At 37.0% G+C, this 23,368-nt stretch overlaps 1 protein-coding gene across 1 annotated transcript in view; it reads left to right on the top strand.

Moving 5' to 3' along the window:
- Positions 1 to 23,368, top strand: part of THEMIS (thymocyte selection associated) — a 133,329-nt gene that overhangs the window by 89,494 nt on the left and 20,467 nt on the right. The window lies entirely within an intron of this gene.

Raw genomic sequence — 23,368 nt, 5'->3', positions numbered from 1 at the left:
TGGTAAAATTTGTCTATGATTTATAGTTGCATTTGTGTCATCAATATACAAGTTAATGAGATATTTGTGATTACCTTTTTAACCTGACAGCAGCTCTATACAATTATTCTTCCAAAGTTGTACAAATGAGAACCTGGTTGCATATTGATATTTTTAGATGTAGACTTTTAGAAAGTTAACTTAAACATAGAGGAAATTAAATTCTTAACTTTTTAAAGACAATGATGGTAATACTTTTTTAAAAAAGGTGTGGGGGATTTTTTAATGACATACTTGGTTGTATTCTATGAATTCGTTTCTGTCTTTGAATGAGTTAGTGTTGGATATTGATTGCTAAAATAAGATGAGAATGTTGCTGATTTTCTGCTTTTACTTTGTGGAGAATATTTATGCAACATACAATTAAAAGTTACAGTAAGTTGACACCAAAGTTAAAACACACACACACACACACACACACACACACACACACACCTTTAAAAATGATATCTTATATGCCAGATGATGTCTTCCATCATTCTACAAGGTGATGGGGAAAAAAATGTATGTTTTTGCCTTAGCCGATTTGGCTCAGTGGATAGAGCGTTAGCCTGTGGACTGAAGCGTCCCGGGTTTGATTCTAGTCAAGGGCACATACCTTGATTGCAGGCCCCTCCCTGGCCCAGGCCCTGGTCAGAGCTCATGCAGGAGGCAGCTAATCAATATATTTCTCTCACATTGATACTTCTCTCTGTCTTTCCCTCTCTCTTCCAGTCTCTAAATATCAATGGGAAAATATCCTCAGGTAAGGATTTTTTTAAAAAGTATGTTTTCATCCAAATGTGAAATGTTAAACATTTTGTGTTCTTTGACATCTCCATTGCTGTCATAGTAGAAATCCAAAATGTGCTTATACTGGGAAGCCAAACTAACCAGTCCCTCATAATCACATTTCATTTTAAAAGTATTTAGGCCCCTTTTCTTTAGGGATTCAAAGCTTATCATGAGCTATAACCTCTAATCGTGTTGCCTGGGTCAGATTGGTGATGACGATGGTAATGCCAGTTACAGTTTGGGAGCATTATATGTTCCCGGAAAAGGTGTTCTGTAGATGCTGGCCACTTTGGAGAAAAGATGCCTTGCATATGAGAGGAGCACAATTTTTCTTCAAAGAATGTGTTACCAAACTAACAAGCTGTCATAATTTTTTTAAGGATGGTTTTTTTTAAAAGAATGGATGAAATAGAGCTTTAAGATAATTCTTAACCTGCCTCCTTGGGAAAATTTCCCAACTAGTTGCAATAATTTTCTAGAAACATAACCCTGCATACATATTTTATTATGAATATTTTGAACATTCCACAAACTATCAATAGATAATTTATATACATTTCACTAATTTGAATAGTTGCTGCCATTCACCATTCTTTCCTCATCTGCTTTTATTTTCTGCCCTGCCATGCTTCCCAAATCCCAAAAGCTGTATTGTGAATGTCCAGAATGTATTGCTTCCTTCTTTCTTCCTAATATAACCCTCCCCTTTTTGAAACCTTTGTCCCAAGCTCCAAGGTTATTTTATACTAGTGTCCCAGTGCACAAAATTCGTGCATGGGGGATGGGGGTTGAAGGTCCCCTCAGCCCAGCCTGCACCCTCTCCAGTTGGGGACCCCTTGGGGATGTCTGACTGCCGGTTTAGGCCCAATCCACAGGGATCGGGCCTAAACCGGCAGTCGGCCATCTCTCTCGCAATCTGAGACCACTGTCTCCTAACTGCTCACCTGCCTGCCTGCCAGATCGCCCCCAACTGCCCTCCCCTGCCGGCCTGATCTTGCTCAGTCTCTGTCTCTCTTTGTTTTTCTCAGCAGTCCTCCAGGCCTCCCTGTCTCCCTGCCTCCCTGCCTCTCTCTTCCTCTTTGCTGGCTGGGAGGGGACAGGGCCAGTGGGGGCCGCTCCACCCTCTACCTGCCCTCCCTTCTATCGAGACCTCTTCAGGCCCAGTCTGTTTTGTTTCCTCATTCTAAGAGAGGCTCTGAGAGTGAGCTGGGAGGGAGGGAAAGCAAGGGAGAAAAGGCTGTGAGCTGGTGGGTATTGTGTGTATCTGTGCGTGTGTGCAGTTGTGAGTGAGTGTGAGTGCTGGCCCCGTCTCCCCCATCCCAGTCTCTGCTGCCACAAATCCCCACCAACCAGTGCCTGCTGTGTGCACAGCCTGGGCGTTAGGTCGAGCCTCCCGTCGTTGTGGATGTGATGGACCCAGAGTTTTTATATATTAGGATGTTTAATGTAACTTTCTTAATATCCATTATCAGTCTGGGAGATAGGCACATGACTCAAGGTTGGCCAATGAGGTTGAAGGGAGGAAATTACAGTCCTTAGTTGAAGAAGAGATTTTCCTGTCTCCCGGGGGATGTGAAGGAACATTTTACTGAGTGCCGCTGTTAGCTATCTTGTGACCATGAGAGCAGTTGGCCAGTGGACAGAACTGACACCCTAAGAACAGCACAGTGGAGAGATAATAAGTATCTGGGTCTATGACAGCATTATGTAGCCATAGAATCCTGAGTTTCAAATACATATACATTTTACTATGAGAATAATGTATTAAATATCAATTTGAAAATATTATGTGAATTAAAGTTCATCTACATTAAAATAGCTGTCATGAGAATGTCCAGAAGCCTGCACACGTGGTAGAAAAATTCTTCAACTCTCTTTACCCGCGTTGGGGAATGCTTGTATAACCTATGCTCTGTAAAACATTTAAATAATGTGAAGTGAGTACTGAGCAGTTTATCATATTTTAATTTTCCCATAAATTTCAACCAATTACTTAAAATTATATCAGTAATTAGCCAATCTTAGAATAAACAGATTTTTCCTGTGTCAAATCAAATAAGATCTAGTTTGACTATGTTTTGTGCCAATGCTATGAGACTCCAAACTCAAACTTTTATTAGGAGAACAGCTTTTGTATTAATGATTTATTAACATCCTGGTTTAAAATTTGTGATCAGACACAAATGAAATGGTATCTATAATTACGGAGTTGTTTTGTATTTTCTGTTTTAGATTGACCATACAAAATACAATTTAAAGTATATAAAAATAAATACTTAAAATGTACATATGAAGAGGCAAGATTTTATGTAGGCCAAGGCTATGACAAAAATGTATGCCTACCTCAAAAGAATGATATATAAGCCATAGTATTTCCTTCTTTTTCTCTTCAATTAAAAGTAAAAAAAAAAAAAAAAGCTAAAGGTAATTAGAATAGTATGAATTAGGATAGGACAATAGTAAATTTTTTCTCCCTGTGAGGCTAGTTGTTTCATTACAACCCAGGTCCAATACAGTTGGCTGATTGATACCTGGACAGAAGTGTGGTAATACCCCCTTAATAACAATGATTATAATGAAGCCATTATACACTTTTTCTATGTAGAACATTCCTCATAAGCATGTCCTAGTGCTCTGGGGAGTAGAGACCCTATTTCATAAAGAAATGAGCAGAGGTTGGGAATGACTCTGTATTAATGTCTCAGGAATGATCAAGCAAAGTGCCTTTTTATTAATACTTTGACCTACTCAGAACTCCAAATCTATTCCTACATTCTGTAAAACTCATGACATGGTGGTATTGTGATCAGTGGAGCTGGCTGCAATTCTCCATGATGTATTATGCTCTAATAAACTCCCAATTCAGCATAGTAGTATAGGGCTTATTTTATAGCTTACACGTCATCTTCAGTCTAGTAAAGTCCCGGCACATTTAGCCCTATGGCCCGGTAATGATTCATCAGAGTCTTATAGAATAAGATTATTTAATTGGAGTCTTAACCTTTTTTTCACAGATTCTCTAAAATGTGTATGGTTCTATCATAGTGCCTATTTCAGACTTACCTGTAGGTTTGCTGCTTGCTATATGAAGGATGCCACTTCCTATGAAGGCATATGGCACATGAAGCAAAAATCCTAAGGGAGAATTGGAAATGTAATAGAGTCTTTTTATGAGCATGAATCATTCTTTTCTGTTTCAAATCTTCCTTCAAAATAAGCTGCTAACGTGCAGTGCTTCATATCTAGTTTCATGAAGACTTTTCTTTCCCATTAATTAGCTTGACATTGAGAGATTCAATCCTGGGGTTTGAATAAATCTGGAGCTCACTTGTTTTCCTTGCAGTTTATAATCCCCATATATCTTTATGCTCTTGTCAGATTTGCACAATGGAGACTAAAGAAGTTACACTGTGAGGGGCATAGACTGAATAATTATGTGCTTTTCCAGCGAAAGGAGAACGGCTTTCACCCTGCAGTGAGCTCTAGATTCAATGAGGCGTAATATCCTCAGGGCTGGATCAGGTTTTACATAAGAGGAGATTTTTGCCAACGGCAATATGCTGGCATGTGAGATTGTTATAGAGGCCGTACTCAAAGAACCATGGAAAGTTAACCTGCATGAGGCTTCGAGTTCATTTTACCCCACTCCTTCATTAACAGATATGCTGGTAGCCCCTAACACATTGTCTAGTTAGGAGTGGGACTGAGAACGGACACTTACCGTCTCTCAGCTTTCAATCGAGGGCTGCTTTCATTATGAAATAATTTGAGGTATGAATAATTTGAGGTGTGATATTAAATTTTAATTCAGTAAAGCATCTGAAGAGTACATTATTATATTAGTATAGGTTAAAATGGAAATTGAGTTTCTGAGAAATTGTGACTTTAACAAGATAAACTTATTCACGTTTTGGTGACTATGTATAATCCTTCCATTTGACCCTCAAATCTTGATATGTATGTTGGTAAAGCTGACTCTTCAGGTGAATAAATCCAAGTAAATGCAACCTACTTAAGAGAGACTATAGTCTGCCAGCAGGTCCGGCCAGCCATTAGCCCCAACTCACAGCTTTGCTAATTGTAGGAAACACTTGCAGAAACATCATCTCTTTTTGTATGTGCTCTCTTCATAATGTGGCATTTTTTTTGTGAGATTGTTTTCAGTTTTTTAAGAGTTGATTTGGTTCCCCTGGAAGTTTATTTTCTTTATTTTTTTCTTTATTTATAGCTTGCTTGTTTTCTGTACAAGTATATAATAGTACGGATATGTGTATTGTGTATAAAAAGAAATGTCTAAGAGAGAATGTTAGGAAAGTGGGGAAACACATAATAAAGAAAAAATAAGATGGGGTTTTCTTGTGTCTCTTCATTATCACTTGACCGGAGCATAAAAGATATTCAGTATGAATTATGAGCACTGTGCTCTTTTGATGCTGATATTATTTATCCCGGTATGATCTAAAAATAACTTTAATGTGAATTGTTTTTTGTGCATAAATGCTGTTGTAGAAAAAATATTTTGAAAAAGAGATAAATAAGCAGAAACATAAACTTGCCTGCAATTCATTATTTAGCTAATTACCTTAATAATTCTGATAAATCTTCTTTCAGTTCTTTTTCCCTGTGCTCAATCTGATTTGTAATCAATTTAATTCATTTAATATAAAGCCAACATTTTTCATACATAGTATTATAATTTGTGGATATACTATATTATATTGTTGGTCATTTGTGATTTTCAATTTTGTAGTATTAAAATGTTTTAATAAGTAGTGTATTCCTGTTGTTAAAGTCTTTTAGCACACTTTTGATTTATTACATAAATAAAAACTAGAATTGACATTTCTAGATTATATTCCCAAATTTGTAATTGAATAATCTTACATCAGTTGAATTAAATTTTAAAAATACAATTAGTCAAATATTTTTTGTATACCTATTTTGTTCAAGCACTAGGTGCTATGGGAATATAATGAAGAGTAATAGCTATGTGGCAGATTGACAGTTGTTTTCTAATTATTCTTGTGTACCTTCTCCTTTGTAATATAGAATCCCTGATTTTTAGGGTATGGCTACCGGTGCAACACTATCTTTCCTAACCTCCCTTGCAGCTAGATTGGCTATATGACAAAGTTATAACAAATTAAACATAAGCATGAAATGATATATGTAAATTCCAAGAAATATCTCAAAGGGAGGTTGAAGGTCAGGCATTGCACTGACTGTGATTGCTGGAGCCTCAGCAGCTATCTTGACATCTTGACACTGATAAGGAAGCAGTATTTTGTGGATGTTAGAGAGAGAGAGGAAAAAACCTAATGATCCTATATAATAAAAGGCAAATATGCAAATCGACTGAATAGCGGAACGACCAGTCGCTATGATGCACACTGACTACCAGGGTGCAGATGCTCAACACAGGAGCTGCCCCCTGGTGGTCAGTGCACTCCCACAGGAGCCAGGCTCACTGCTGGCGAGCGCAGTGGCGGTGGTGGGACCCTCTCCTGCCTCTGCCTCCATGCCAGCGTTAAGGATGTCCCACGAGGGCTCCCAGACTGCGAGAGGGTGCAGGCTGGGCTGAGGGACCCTCCCCCTGAGTGCACAAATCTCGTGCACTGGGCCTCTAGTATTTAATAAAATATTATTGCTTGAAAAAGAAGGGAATAAAATAATAACTTGTGAAAAATAGAGAAATAGCTGGATATCAACTGAGTTTGAAACGAATAGTTTCAATGTTCTAAGTATACATATCAGCATTAGGTATATTATGCTTTTAAACCCTATTCCAGTAATATGAACAATCTTTGAGAATTCTATCCATATTTACAAATATAAGAGAATCTGTCTAATCAAGAAGTTATTATTTTTACTTCAAGTAATATAGTTCAATATGTTGAATTGGAATTAGATCCAAACCCACCCACAGAGTAAAATACTAATATATTATGTTTATACCACTAGATCAGCACTTATAGTTTGATAGAGGAAATACATTATGTATTTCCTGTACTGTTATTTGCTTTTCTCTATAGCATAAATGTATGTATGTGTTAAAGATTATATTTTTATTTTAAAAGCCATTTTAAATGGCTTTTAAAATCTACCTTAAACACAATATCTCTAGTTATTCTGCTTTACTTGGGATTTTGATTGTCATTTTAATGGTTGTTTCTAATATTCTCTGTAAAACATTTTATATTTAAAATGTGTTACTTAGGCAGATTTTCTACCAGTAGAATTATTGGTCAAGGCTATAGTAATATTTAAGTCCTTGAGATATATTTCCAAATTACTTTCCATAAGGGTTGGGAAATAATTTAAGCTCTCCTAAGTTAGATTGTGTGAGAATGCTATTTTGGTCACCTTGGTTGATTGCCTTGTAAAGTTAGAGCATTCTGTTTTGACTAGAGGTCCGGTGCATGAAAATTCTTGTACGGATAGGGTCCCTAGGGCTGGCCAGCGATCAGGGCTGATAGGGGCCTTCTGGCTGCCGCCCGGGGCCTTCCTTCATTCCGCACCACCCCCTGGTGGTCAGCGCACATTATAGCGAGTGATTGGTCTCTGGGTCAAACTCCTGCAAGGACAATTTGCATATTAGACTCTAAAGCTCAGAAGCTATCAACATACATTGCATTGTGTTTCGTTTCTCGTTTAGTGTTTTACCTCTCTTACTTTTTAGTTGTATATTTGAAATAATATGAAGGATATGGGGTAACATAAGAATTATAAAGGGGTTGGGAGAATTGAAGGAGAGAGAATGAGCAAGAAGAGACTACGAAAGAGAAACTTTATTTCCAGTGAAAATTTTCAGACGATCAACCTCTCTTTAACCTCCTGAGCTAAGGGTTCAGACAATTCTGGCAAACCCAATAAAGACATGTTGCAGCTTCTATAATTTATTGGAGAATAGTTGCCTGGAGCAGTCAATAAACCATCTGTTCTAGTAGCAACTTTGATCATTGTACCTGATATCAGATATTGGAAAGTTGGTCAATTTCAATGATTTAATAATGGTTTTATTTCCAGATCTCAGTTGTTTATATATACTGTTTGTTTCTTTTTGGGCCAAAAGAAATTTTTACAGAGTAACATGTTATATTATTGGAAGTAAAACCTACAGGCTATTGTTCTTTTACCTAAGGAAACACCTGTAGGCAGCAGGCATAAATCAGAAATAACTAGAATAATAGTGGAAAAACATAGACTTTTTTTTTACACATTATTTTAACAGAACTTACTCTAAATATAAGATTTGCTTTGTGATGCACTGTGAACCTGAGAAATGTGAATTAAGATTTATGGGAAAAAGTTGATTTAATCATCATCTTCATCGTCACACATATGGCTAGTTCCCTGGGCACAATAATATGTCTGTAATTTTGTTTGACTTCAGTATCTGCCCACAACGCTAATACCATAGCAACAAAGAAATCCTTGTATATATTTCTTAAGAAACTATATCTTAAGAAACGTTTTATACTCCATTCCTATTACATTTAAGGGTGGAATAGTGCATCCTCTGGACATTACCATTCTGTCCTACTATTTTTTCAGGCATCTCATTCTTTAACTCCTCTTAAGCTCCAAGCATATTTCTAACATGAACTTCTTTCCTTTATTCCATTCACATCCATTAGTTTCTATAGGTCAAGCAGACTTTTACATTTAATTTGGCTTTGGGAGGGAGAAATATTGAGGGTGACAACATTTTCTCATCCCTAGACTTCATATCTGGAATGTTTGTTGCCCAAATGATTAGCAGTCAAGCTATAACTTGAAATTGAGAGGCTCTAATGCAAAACTATCAGTGGAGCCGAGACATCATCATTTTAATCTGCAGAAGACAGTCACCCAGTGGTGCTTCTTGCCTTTCAGTCTTCCCTGGACCACTTGGCATGCTGAAGAATCAAGAGAATAGCACACTTTCTCTCTATCCTTTCTCTAATAATTCATCTTTACACACTTTGTATAATATTTCTAAGAAAATTTTCTCTTTTATATGATAACTAGAGGCCCGGTGCATGAAAATTTGTGCACTGTGGGAGGGGGCATCCCTCAGCCCGGCCTGCCCCCTCTTACAGTCCAGGAGCCCTCAGGAGATGTCCTCCTGACGGCTTAGGCCCACTCCCTCTGTGGGAGGCGACCGGGCCAATCAGGAAAAGGCGCTGCCCCCATCATTCCGCCACTGCTACTGCTGCCGCTGGCCACCATGGCTGCCTGCCCTCAGCCCTCACAGCTGCCACAGCTTTGTCCAAAAGGATGTCCAGAAGGATGTTTGGCTGTCTGGTCTAATTAGCATATTATGCTTTTATTATTTCAGATTATTTTAATAAATTATTTTTGTAAAGCTCAGGAAGAATAATTCCTATCTTTTTTGAGGTAAATATATATGATGTATACTTACCATTTTAATCAACTTTTAAAAGTACAGTTTAATGGCATTGAGTACATTTACATTGTTGTTCAACCATCATCACCATCCATCTCTGGAACTTTCCATCCTCCCAAACTAAAACTTGTATCCATTAAACAGTGACCTCCCATTTCCCCTCTTTGCCAAACCATGACAGCTACCATTCTACTTTCTGTTTTTTTAATTTGGCTACTCTGGGTACGTTATATAAGTGAAAGCATACAGTATTTGTCCTTTTGTATATGAGTTATTTCACTTGGCATAGTGTCTATGTCAGAATTTCATTTCTTTTTAAGAATGCATAATATTCCACTGTATGTATATTTAACATTTTGTTTATTCATTTATCTGTCCATGGGCACCTGGGTTGCTTCCACCTTTGATTGTGAATAATGCTGCTATGAACATTTGTGTGCAACTATACTTTCAAGCTCCTGCTTTCAATTCTTTTGGATATATATCTAGAAATCGTGTCTCTAGATCATATGGTAATTCTATGTTTAATTTCTTCAAGAACTACTATACTGTTTTCCACAATGATCCAAATTCTCTTTTCCCCATATATTTCTTATGATCCTCTTATCTGCTCTGCAAAGAACTTGCTTAAGTTATTTTCCTTTATTCTGCAGCAATCAATTATTTTGTCATTTTTCACTGGTCCCAGATTATTATTTGTTTGGGGGTCAAATGTCATCTTATAGAAAATTATCAAGGTTCTGATGATTTCTCCTGTCTTTCATCTAGCCTGAGTAGCTCACCCCATTCTCTTGGCCAGCCAGTGACTGTTATTCTCATTCTGCAGCTTAAGAAATTATTTAGATGAGGAGGTCGGTTATGAGAATGAGTTTTAGAGTAAAGGGTTAACTGAAAAGCAGGGTGGCAATAAATGACTTCCGCAGGTCACTTAGAGAATTGGAGAAGCTGGGCATCAAATTAAATATGCTGAACACTTTCCTCTGTGCCTCTTAATTTTTGTGTGCTTCAAGTCTTAAGAATTCATTCTAGAACCACTGTGTATCCTTAGTTGGCTATCCTCCTCTTTCCACTTCATTTTGCATCTTTATTTTGTTATAGAATAGAATGCATACATTTCTGGCAGATTCTCCCTCTACAATTCTAAGTCTATAATATTGCAAATAAAATTTGATAAGCAGCAGCAAACAATGCTATTCTACGAGCCTTTTTCAAGATCAGAAGAAACACCGAAAGAAATAAAAATGATAATTATATTTAAATGAGCCGTAGATCATTATTTGACCCTTAAAGGTACTGAAAATGCAACAGAAAACTTAAGAGAAAAGTTTAAAAGAAATGGTAAGCTTACCCGTATTTTTTATAATTTATGTATTGTGGACCGTTATCTTTTGCTGCTTCTGTTAATAATAAAAATCATTATTAACCACATGTTTTTTGAGAAAGTGAAGTTGGATAATATCTTTGCAGACTTAAAACTGACTTTCTTACAGAGCTACAGTATTTGTGGGGTTTCTAATAGATGGTATCTATAAAATTTAAGTGTTTTTCAGAGGTAGACCAGCAAACATGTGCAAATGTCTTTCTATATATATGATGAGGGGAAGAGAGAGATGGACCTATTTTCAAACATGATTACAAAAGCAAAATATTTTTTAAAGGCTTTGATTTTTAGTTAGAACACTTGCTGGTAATATAAAACATATATGTTTTTATATTACTATACTATATACCTCATAAAATGCCTCCTAAATTCTTATTTCTTCTTTCTTAAAAAAATATTGTAGTAAATGGTTTATAATTTTGTCTTGGAGACCTAATAACTTACAAATGCTCTCCTGCTGCTATGTCCATCACAGATTGCTTCAATAAATAAATCCTCTCCTTTTCCACAACCATGTGTAACCACAGACTAGCTTTCTTTTCAGATAGCAAAGGAAAAATGGTCAAAATGTTTGTGCTTTCATATCTTTCAATAGCAACTCAGTGAAATGAGGCTGGCCTTACATAGGGTCATTATTTTAACGACATTAGGAAATTTTAGGCCAATGAAGAGAAACTTTTGGGAGAATTAATTAGATTGATTAGGCAATTGACTTTGATTAAAATCACTTTATTAATCATTTTTGTTCTATTTCTTTTTCTATTACTAAACTATGGTTACAAACAGTTTGAATTTTATATCCAATAAAGACTGTTAGCAATGTTCAAATCCACTAGAGCATTCCAGTCTTCAGTAGTGTTTGTCTGACAAGATGTCTTATTAATCAGGGACCATAAACTGGTAACTTCAAGTCTGAAGTCAATCACAAATAAGATTCTTTCTTTATTTTCTATAGTCACTGCTTCATGGGCTCTGAAAGTGTTTGAATTTCCATATCTAATTTCATGGGTTTTTAAATTATTGTAGATGGCCTTTTAAACATTCTTTTATATTTTTCAATTAAAGTTGACATACAATTTTATATTAGTTTAAGATATACAATATAGTGATTATGTAATTAGTAGAGGCCCGGTGCACGAATTGGTGCATGGGTGGGGTCCCTCGGCCTGGCTGGTGATTGGGGCCAGTCAGGGCCATCTTGCCCAGTTCTGGTCGGGGTTTATGGGGGCTGGCCAGCTGGGGAGGGACTGTGAAAGGGTTCTAGGGTGTGTCTGGCCCTCTTGCCCAGTCCTGATTAGGCGGACCCGAGCAGCAAGCTAACCTACCGGTCAGAGTGCCTGCCCTTAGGTCAGTGCACATCATAGCAACTAGTCAAGCAGTTGTACATTTAGCATATTACACTTTTATTATATAAGATATAAAATAATCACCTGATAAGTCTAGTACTGATATGATACCATATATACTTATTACAATATTATTGACTATATTCCCTAGACTGTATTTTCCATTCCATGACTTTGTGTAACTGATAATTCGTACATTTTAATCTCTTCCCCTTTAGATGGTTTTTGTAATAAACTATTTCCACCTACTTAAAAAAAACAAACAAAAGACAACTCCATAAAGCAGGAAAAAAGAAACCCCTAATTACTTTCCTGTTGCCAAAGCTCTAATTATTTTCCTATTTCTTCCTCTGGAGGAATTAGGAGACAATCTCCGCCTCAACGTCCTGTGATCCCTTCTCCACTGGCTCTTTCTCCAACCCTACCTTCACATGCCCATTCATACAGTCAGAAATGATCCTGGAGAAATTCAACATGAGCCCTGGCCATTGATAGCATGCCTTACTTGAGAACCATCGCTGGTCTGCTCAGTACAAATGCACACCAGCTGAATGAGAGGCCTCCAGTGTTTTTAACCATCTGTATAATGGAATCTGAGAGTATGAGAGTATAGGTAAAGTGGCAGATTGCAGAGTCATATAAAACCTCATTTTAGTTTATATGTTTGGAACAAGGGTCAATTTTTTAGGTTTCAGCATTAAGTAGGCCTCCCAGGCTCCCCCTGTTTCACATGCCACCTCTTCCCTCCATTGCCTGGTTCTTCTTTTTTTTATTCACCCCCGGAGGTAAGTGGGACCTTGACTTATGAGTTTAATTCGTTCCGTGACGGAGCTCGTAACTCAAATTACTCGTATAATTTAAATGAGGAGTGAGACAAATCATAAAGTGAACGAGTGAGACACGTGATGCTGGGCTGATGTGTGGCGTTCACTGTGACGTTCGCTGCGCCAACTAGTGGTGGGGTATCTGAAGCTGGCTCGTAACCCGAATTTTAGCTCACAACTCAAAGCAAAAAATCGGCCGAGAGACGGCTCGTATCTCGAAAAACTCGTTAGTCGGGACACTCGTAAGTCAAGGCCCCACTGTATTTTTGTCCCACAGTTGTTCACATTCACTGTCTTTGTTCCTAGAAAGTGAAAATTGATTTTTCATCATGAACTTCATACCCACCTTTTGGATCCGTCTTCCACAGGCTTCTCTCTGGATAGCATGTGTTTGAGATCTCTGTCCCTAGTTGCTCACAGCACAGGCCTAGCCAATCTGCAGGACCAAATCTATCTCCTGAGTTACCCTTTTATCACTTCTGTCTCCCGCATCATTTTGTTCTCTGGGAGGTGTTGGTTTATTTGGAGATCACTTAGCAATAGCAATCTACCTGGGTAATATTTGTAAAGTTTCTATTTCAGGGCTATAGAAATGTCTGGGCTAAGGTCTAACCAAGAAAATATTGTGTTGGTGATAGGAACCCTGACCTCAGTTTGAATTTCATGTTCTCATAGGATTATTTGCTCTCAGGTGTGATGGGCTGCATGTGGCTCCTAAAAAGATGTCTGCATCTCACACACCTGATATGGCACTTTATATGGCAAAAGAAGGAATATTTCCCTGTAAGGTGATGATGTGATTAAGTTAAAGATCATGAGAGGAGGAGTTTATTCTGGATGAACTATAATGGACCCTAAATGCCATTATACATATCTTATAAGAGAGAAAGTGAGGGAGTTTAGAAACACAGGGGAAAGCACAGAGAAAAGGGCATCATGGAGACGAAGGCGGGAATTGGAATGATGCAGCCACGAGGCAAGGAACACTAAGGAACTGTCAACAGCCACCAGAAGCTGGAAGAGGCAAACAGTTCTCCCCTAGAGGCTCTGAGGGGAACATGGCCCGGCCGACAATTTGATTTGAACTTCAGACCCCCGGAACTTTTGTAGAATAGATTTTTGCTGTGTTAAGCTAGCCAGTTTGTGGGAATTTGCTTCAGCAGTCCTAGGAAACTAATATAATACACAAGCATTCCAGAACTCCCAAGGAAGAGTGGATAGATGTATTTCCCAGGCATTTGGGAATATTTTAGAAACAGCCTAGTCAACAAAACAACTATGAGTTACTTAATTGATGAATTAATTCATCAGACATATATTGCGGAATCCTGAAAATTGGAAAGGTGACCAAGTAGAAAAACTGCCATGAGCACACTGTGTAGACTTGACAATAAGCAGTCAGGGCATACTCAGAGAATTACAGAGCAGAGTACAAAAGGAGAAGCATGAAATTGGGTTGCGAATATCTTAAAGGTCACAGAATTTAGTCTGGAATTTATCCTTTGGGCTATAGAATAAGAGTGATAGAGGAATTTTAAGTGGAGAAGTTAAATTGAACACTCTACTTTTATATGAAAAATGGATGACTCTTTGCTATTGAAATAGGACAGAACTTTTCAACTAGCATGGACAATACTACCAGCTCTCCTTATGTGTTGTTTATCTAAATAATTTGGTCTCCAATTCCTCATCCGTAGAAAATTTTGCTTTTTGCACATGATTATATTCACATACACTACATTATTGGGCAACTGTGTTACAGTCCCATTCTCTGTGAACGACTGTGAATTTAGTTCTGGATAATGAGTATTTTTTTTAACTAAAATGTATACTGAATTCGAACACTTGTTTTGTATTATGCATACGAAAAATAGTTTAAATTCTCTAGATTTGCAGCATACAGCATTGTGTGGAGTGGGGGTGAGGGATGAAGTTGAGAATCTAGGACAGGGTTAAGTTGCTCATAGTTCTGTTCAATAGTTTGTGCTTTCCTCTGTTAGGTATGAGTAATGTAGGGAAAAAACAATTTTCCTTTTATCCCTATGAGTTGTAGGCTGACACCCCTATAATTAAGGGCAGATTAACAGGGGGGGGGAAGAAATTTTATTAACATGTAGAACCAAGTATATGCTGGAGATACCCAGGAGAACTGAGTAACCCAAAGAGGTAGCTTTAGAACTTGGACTTAACTACCATCTTAATAGGGAAAGGGGTGGAAGAGATAGGCCTCTTAGGAGAGCATAAATGGTCTTAGGAAGGACAGGATGAAGGGGTGACCTGTGAGAATGTTCGCAGCTTATTCCCTGTATAAGGTAAAGATAGCATCTAGTATTGTGTGAATTCCCGTATCAAAAAAGTAATCCACTAATACTGACCCATGTCAGGGATATACATTTGTTAGAAGTACAAATTAAAAATAGTTTGGAAAATGCGTTGAGGTTTTCTAGCACTAGGGTGAGGAGGAATTCCCAATTGCTTATTATTCCTGAATGCAAATGTCACTGGTCGTTGAGATAAGCCTTTTATTCTGGACTTAGTTTATGATATATTTGTGCACATACAGTTAGAAAGTAAAATTCTCAAACCTAACACATTAGCCAAAAGTATCTCAAGGACATATGTATCAGAAAGGTAACAAGTTGAATGTATTTACATAGTTCGTTGCCAGGAAGATGAAAGTGTTTGAAGTAAACACTCTAGGAGTTGAGGTTAGATGGGAATACTAGAGATACGGGTAGCATGTGAACACTTCTCACTCGGCCCTGCTTTAAGAAAAACAATGATCCGAAACATTCGCTAGTGCAGTTACCGTCTTGGAGTCCTGAACAGCAAGCAAAGGTGTCCACTGCGATCCTGAGACGCTCAACTTGAGCCCGCAGTTTATGTAAATAGCCTTAGTCCGGATGATAAATGGGTGACTTGAGAAAATAAAAACCTCTGCCCATGGAAGTCTCTTTTCAAATGAGAGACGTTTAATCCCAGAGCTACAGTGTCCTGGCAGATTTCCCATATTCAAAACCAGCACATAGATATAATGCCACTGCTTTGTCAGCCGCGAGGAGCGGGACTCTGGAAGGTAGTTGTGAAGAGCCAGAGAACACTGCCATCTGGTGGCAATGTAAAATCACTACCAAAATACACTCAGCCTCCCCAGTGCCTGAGAAAGCATTTGTTTACAACCTACTTTTTAAAGCAAGAGCACCAGGATATTTTAAATCAAACACCACCTGAACAATTAGTTACCATATTGTTATTATTGTTTTGCAAGTTCCTTTCTGTGTTTTGTTTTACTGTTTTGCTTTTCCTCTGATGTGTGAAAAAACCTCATGGACAGATGTATTGTTTTATTCTATTTTGGTTCTATTTTCCCTACTCATTATTTTCTAGTTTTCAGAAACTGGAATAGACCCTCTAATTACCATAAGGACAGTGTAACACTACATTAGGAGATCAAGATGAACATAGAGGGATGAATAAAATGGCAAATAATTAAAGAAATCTGAACATAGGTCTGAAAATGGTGAGCCTGTAGCCTAGACTCCAGTCTGGTTTGCCTTTGAAGATGTTGTTTAATCCTTTTGTACTTGAGTTTGGTTTATTGGCATTGACTCTCATCGTTTCTCCGTCTGCTGAGTTTCACCTTGGTAGGAATGACAGACTATGTCCTCGTGTAGAGATTGTAATGTAGTTAAAGTGTTTATATAATCCCGGGGCTAGATTTTGGTGTTATAAAGATCATATCAATAAACACTCAGCTCTTAAATATCCCTCATCATCAATTTTACTCTTTTTTTCACTGAATTTCTCTCTTTTCAAAATAATGTGTGAGTTGAAGCATTTTCTGCAGAATTTCAAATGTTATGTATGTATGTGTGTTTGTGTGTACATGTCAACTCTACTTCATATGCAATATTCTCTCAGTATGAATTTAAGATCTCTCCACTTCCAGTACAAATTATATAGCATAAAATTAATTTCCTCTCAATCTGATACTTTAGACATGCATGACAAAAACATCAAAAGAGAAATGACATTTCTAAATTTTTGGTTATTAAGTGAAATTTCATATATAGGTGGATCCAAACGTCCTTCTCTTCTCTCTTTATTCCCCTATAATTAACCAAGAGCAAATGCCATGATGGATGGCGAGCTTGGCCACATTGGAGGATCTGGTCTGTGTTACTGTCTACCAACAAATCCTTCCAGGACGGTCCAGATCTAAATGACTGGATCTGCTGATGAATTTATGTAGTTTGATGAATGTCTGTAGTTAGATGAATGCTTGGAGGCTTAATGCCCAAAAATCTTTAAGAAAAGCCCATCCTAGCTACCTGATTTCCCTGCAGTTCTTTGGGAGAAACATGGATCATCATTAAATAAACGTCTCCACATTCCACATCCTAGAGCAGACAACACAGAGTTGCCCATGTGAGAAACGGCGTTCTCGCCTACGAATGCCTTACATCAGAGGAGCTGCCCTGCGACTGTCCCTTAGGGCTTTCAGAGGCTCTCAGTGTGCAGGGCAGATTGTTTCTGGTCTACAGCACGGGGCACCTGTTCAGATGTCAGGCTGGTTCTTCGAGGTACTGCTCATGATCCTCAGCACTGACTTTGAACACACCATGTAGTCTGTTATTCAAGTGCTCAGCCTTGCTGTTAGATTGCAACCTCACTTCCTAAGCTTCCCACTCCCCTCCCTGCAACACTGTCCAAACTACATTGCAATATTCTTGACTCAAGCTTCTGGAGTAGAGTCGAGACTGAAACTCTCCTCCTCTGAGACCATAGAGGATCTATCCATGTCATCCTGGCTGAGTACTAACCACCAACCTTAACTTTAGGCAGATGAGATGATTTAAGAAACTATAGGCTCACATTGTACATATATTCTAGGGTTGTTTTGCCTGTGAGTGGGCTTCCCTTTAGGTGTTCCTCTTGATTTCTTGAATTGATAGTTAAATCTTTTTCTAATATGTTTTTATTGATTTTAGAGAGAGAGAAAGGAGAGTGTGAGAGAGATAGAAACATTGATGAGAGGGAAATATTGATTGGCTATCTCCTGCACACCCCCCACTAGGGACTGAGCCTGCAACCTGAGCATGTGCCCTGACTGGGAATCAAACCAGCGACCCTTTGTTGCATGGGATGATGCTCAATCCACAGAGCCATACCAGTCGGGCAATAGTTAAATCTTGAAGCTTGATAAGTTTAGATTTGATTTTTTTGGAAGACTACTCCATAAACAGTGATGTTTATTTTTTATCTTGACATACATAATATCTGTTTTTTTTTGTTGTTGTTGTTGTTGTTGGTTTGTTTTTAATAAAGTTAGCAGCTATTGATGATCACTATTAAATCATAAGGCAGTTTTGGCCACTGGATCTTGATTTTGCTTCTGGAGACTGCTAAATCTGGGCCCCTGCCTGGACCCCTGCAGAGAATACACAGTTAAAGTGTTTATATAATCCTGGGGCTAGATTTCAGGAAGTTTCACTGTGCTGCAGACTCGATGAGCCTGGTCAAGGTGTTTGAAAATTGTATTTTCTAATTCAAACAAAACCAAATCTCACAAATATTTTGAAAAGTATTTTTCAAAGTTAAAAAATTTAAAAACTCAACCTGTTGATTAAAGGTTATATTACTAAAGACACCATTAAGAGAGTAAAAAGACAAGCCACAGAGTAGGGGAGACTATTTGAAAAAAACAGATAAAGGATACTGAAAAGATCTTGTATTCATAATATATAAAGAACTTCTACCAATCAATAACAAAAATACAGACAGCACTGTAGAGAAGATGGGCAAACAACTGAAATTACTTCACAAAATAGGTACTTCACAATTACCAATATAACATTGAAAAGCTATTAATCACATTATAGAATCACTAGAATGGTTAAATAAAAAGACTGACAGTACCAAATCTTAGCAACTTTGGTAAAGTTGGCCACACACGTACCCTATGACCCAAAATTTACATGTCTACAAAAACATAAGCATATATACACCTGAAAGAAAAATGTATGTATGTGCACTAAGTGATGTGTACAGGGATATTCATAGCAGCATTATTTGTATAGATAAAAAAATAGAAACAGATCAAATGTTCTTCAATAGCAGAGTAAATAAATTTTTGTGTATTCATACAATGGAATATTCTATAAAATTATAGATAAAAAGAAAAAAGCCAGATACAAAAGAGAATATACTCCATGATTCGACTTACAAAGGTTTCCAAATGAGAAAGAGAACTAATTACGATATTAGAAGTTATAATAGCAGGAGGCTTTGTGGAAGAGGGCTTGGAAATGTGACTGGGTTTAGCATGAGGAAGCTGCTGGGGGTATTAATATTCTATTTTCAGATCTGGGTAGTAGTAACATAGGTGCATTCAATTGTATCAAGTCATTGAGCTGTTCTTCTTATTTGTGCATTTTTCTAAAAGCATTTCATACTTCAGTAAGTAAATTTATTAAAATATTGTACTTATGATAAAAGCAAAGGACAACTGAGTGATACTTTAAAAAGTAGAACTGACAATTTTCACACTTCTAATACTGCTCCATCAGCCATATTAGGAAGAGAGAGAGAAAAAAAAAAGATGATGAATCATGCCCTTCAAAATGTCAGCCAAAAATTTGAAATTACCAAGATTGAAATGAAGATTTACAAACACTCAGAACTTTATCATGTTTTTATACTGTATTATGTGATATTAACTGAGAAAACGAAGCCATGGTGATTAATAATCTATTTTAAAGCTAAGCAACAAAAATACGAAAACGATTGTCTGTAGTTTTTCAGTACTGCTTATAAATATGTTATACTCAAGCCACTACTTCATTACATTTAAAATTTACTAAAGTTAACATTAACGCTTTTGAGGTTTTTGGGGGGATTTTTTGACAGTGATAAAGGAAAAACGACATATTACTGAGTAAACCGACTCTTCCTAAAAATGGACAAGTTAATACAAAGAAGTAATGTGCTGACAAATTAAAACCATTTCTTTTTCTGAAAATACTCTCGGAAATTGTTATAAAAAAAATGCAGAAGATTTCAACATGCTAATATATGAAACATCCATAGACACCTAGTAGGCACAAGATAAATGTTAGCTATTGTCATTATTTGAATGAACACAAGTGACTCCAGTGAGGGAGATTTTCTATAAAGTTGCATAGGGTTCAGTTTTTTCTTGACATATATGTTATCATATTTGTGAGATTGTGTTTTAATAATGAAACCCATGCAAAAAGTTTAATGCATTGAAGAAGCCATTATCCTCTTCTTTAATGACTTCATTAGGTGAAAGCATTGCTTTATGGATAAAGTGAATAAGTACAACTACTTTATAGCAGCTGCATTGTCTAGAATGTTAAAAAGTGATCCTCAAGGAAGCTTAGGGAGATGCATCTACATATGAAATATATTCCCAGTATTATTATAGACAAGTTACTGCAGCAAATAAATAGTTGCCAGAAGTTTACAAAGTTCTGCAGAATGTTTTGAATATGGTTCATTTATAGAAACAAAAGTGTACAACAAAAGTACAGAAACCTCATGGCACTTTGGAGATGGGAAGTGACTGTGGCTCTCTTTTGTACCACATAAAGATTTACTGATTATTTTATGACAAGTCATTTTTCAGAAAAATTAAAGATGTTTAATATTGATACTGGTGTTTATTTTCTTTAAAAGGGTGTGTGTTCAAATGTGTCTACCTAGTCCATGATAAGTGCCTGTCAGTAGTCTGCTGCCTAGAGAAACACACACATAAACACTTGAGCTGGCCCCTTAAATTAAAAGGGCCAAAAATAATTATAATAAAAGAATCATTCTCTATCGAGCATTTGAAAATGGACTGTTATGAAATAGCTATAATGCAATGTGCTTTTTATTTCTGAAAACAATTCAATGTATATAGTAGAACCTATAAAACCTCTCATCTTGCAAACTTTAAAAACTAGGAAACACAATTTCTAACCATTTATAAAATCTTCCACAGAATTTCCATGGGCTTTAAATGCAGTAGTTCAAATATTAATTAATTAACTACGAAGTCAAATCTGTTTAATTTTTAAACACAGTTTGACATCAGGGAAGATAGGAATTTCCTAGCCAATTTCAACGTCTTTGCTAAATTAGTAGACATTGTTGTATCATGACTGATAGCAATTAACAACATACTTTTATTTTTCCATTTGCATCTATGTGTCTTTGTGAAGCAGCATGTTTTAGTGGTGACAATTATTAAAAGCTCAATATATGAGTCAACTGAATTATGAAGCGAACAATTGGATTGCTGTATCACAAAGTATTAAATCAAGATTTAAAAAGTAATGAAAACTATTCAACCATTTTTCTCAATATTATTAATATGCAAAATAAAATTTTATTCAAAATATTTTTACTTTAATTTATTTTAATGTTTCTACTTCAAATTTGTTCTATAATGTGCATGATATCTTAGTAAAGTAAATGTACATATACACATATCACATTTGTGGTTCATGCTTAAAATTTTTATTGTTAAGAGGATACAATCAGAATACTTTAGAGATCACTGGTTTAGAAGCTGGAAAGAAAGAAAAAAGATGGTAAAGAAGATGAGTGAATGACAATTCAGGAGATAGATAAAGGCCCGAATGGCTGACTCAGTGGTTGAGCATCGACCTATGAACTAGGAGGTCACGGTTCAGTTCCCAGTCAGGGCACATGCCCAGGTTATGGGCTCAAGCCCCAGTGTTGTATGCAGGAGGCAGTTGATCAATGATTCCCTCTCATCATTGATGTTTCCATCTCTTTCTCCCCCTCCTGTCATCTCTGAAATCATTAAAAATATATTTTAAAAAAGAGAAAGATAGAAGAACAAGGGTACGTACAGTGTTACTGGAAACTGAGGAGAAAAAAAAATTTTTTAAATGATGAAATGGTTAACAGAGTTTTTTGCAGCAGAAAACTCAGGAACTATGAGGTCTGAGAAAAAGCCATGGGATTTATGACTGATGATTAGAAAGTTATTGGTGAAAATATTTTTAGTCAAGTGGTAGGAACAGAAACCAGATGCTATGCAGTAAATACCCGATAATCAGGCAGTGGGAGGAAAGGAAACCAAGCGGGGAGAGCAGATCACTCTGACGAACGCTTGGCAGAAAGTGAACAAGGCGAGGGAGAGGCAGCGTCAGATACTGCACTGGGCGTAGGCAGAACAATTGATGAAGTAAGTCAACGGGAAAGTGGGAGGGAATGCATCACAGTCAAAGGAGGAGAAGGAGGGGAGCACATTTTGTGAGGTAGGTGAGAGATCAAGTGCACTTCTAAGAAAAGACAAAGACAGCTGTGGAAATGGATTTCCTAAGGCCACACTATCAATGAATTAACGAAGTGATTACATAACTTCCTAAAATTGAGGAATTCCAGGTTGCAATTATGAGATAGACAAAATAGAAAAAGATTTGAAATATCTTCTCTGAATCCCTCACAAGAAACTGAAGCAAGGATCCTCTGATAACTGAGCAAGATTGAGGACCTGGATGTCTCCAATCAACATGAATTTATGTCAGAGTCAAATTATAAAATTACAAGTCTATTTTATTACTATTGTTGTTGTTATTTTACCAGCAGTGAAATAATATTGTTATTTTATTATTATTATTATTTACCTTACTTTTGGAAGGTGAGAAAACAGAAAGTGATTTTTAGGGACTGGCAAAGAAAGTAAAATGGAAAGTGAGGATCTTTTTTTTTTTTTTTTAAATCTTTATTGTTCAGATTATTACATTTGTTCCTCTTTTTTCCCCCCATAACTCCCCTCCTTCCAGCTCCCACCCCACCCTCCACCCTCACTCCCCACCCACTGTGTTCATCCATAGGTGCATGATTTTTGTCCAGTCACTTCCCGCATCTCCCACACCCCTTTTCCCCCCAAGAATAGTCAGTCCATTCCCTTTCTATGTCCCTGATTCTATTATAATCACCAGTTCATTCTGTACATCAGGTTATTTATTCACTTGATTCTTAGATTCATTTGTTGATAGATGCATATTTGTTGTTCATAATTTGTATCTTTACCTTTTTCTTCTTCTTCCTCTTCTTAAAGGATACCTTTCAGCATTTCATATAATACTGGTTTGGCGGTGGTGAACTCCTTTAGCTTTTCCTTATCTGTGAAGCTCTTTATCTGACCTTCAATTCTGAATGATAGCTTTGCTGGATAAAGTAATCTTGGTTGTAGGTTCTTGGTATTCAGCACTTTGAATATTTCTTGCCATTCCCTTCTGGCCTGCAAAGTTTCTGTTGAGAAATCAGCTGACAGTCGTATGGGTATTCCCTTGTAGGTAATTGAGCCTCTTTCTCTTGCTGCTTTTAAGATTTTCTCTTTGTCTTTTGCTCTTGGCATTTTAATGATGATGTGTCTTGGTGTGGTCCTCTTTGGATTCCTTTTGTTTGGGGTTCTCTGCGCTTCTTGAACCTGTAAGTCCATTTCTTTCTCCAGGTGGGGGAAGTTTTCTGCCATTATTTCTTGAAATAGGTTTTCAATATCTTGCTGTCTCTCATCTTCTGGCACTCCAATAATTCTGATATTAGTCTGCTTAAAGCTGTCCCAGAGGCT

Source organism: Myotis yumanensis, unplaced genomic scaffold, assembly GCF_028538775.1.
Source record: "Myotis yumanensis isolate MYYU_CA2020_CCGP unplaced genomic scaffold, mMyoYum1.0.hap1 SCAF_6, whole genome shotgun sequence".
NCBI lineage: Eukaryota > Metazoa > Chordata > Mammalia > Chiroptera > Vespertilionidae > Myotis > Myotis yumanensis.
This window is presented reverse-complemented; position numbering and strand designations above follow the sequence as displayed.